Raw genomic sequence first — 250 nt, forward strand, 5'->3', positions numbered from 1 at the left:
GGTGATGATGATGATGATGGCGGTGACGGTGATGATGATGGCAGTGACGGTGATGATGATGATGGCGGTGATGGTGATGATGATGGTGATGATGATGATGATGGCGGTGACGGTGATGATGATGATGATGGCAGTGACGGTGATGATGATGATGATGGCGGTGATGGTGATGATGATGATGGTGATGATGATGGTGATGATGGTGATGATGATGATGGCGGTGATGCTATGGGCCCCGTGACTCTCGCTG

This window comes from Petromyzon marinus, chromosome 69 (genome assembly GCF_048934315.1).
Source record: "Petromyzon marinus isolate PM22_M1 ecotype Great Lakes invasive population chromosome 69, UKy_Petmar_22M1.pri1.0, whole genome shotgun sequence".
In the NCBI taxonomy this organism is placed as follows: Eukaryota; Metazoa; Chordata; class Hyperoartia; order Petromyzontiformes; family Petromyzontidae; genus Petromyzon; species Petromyzon marinus.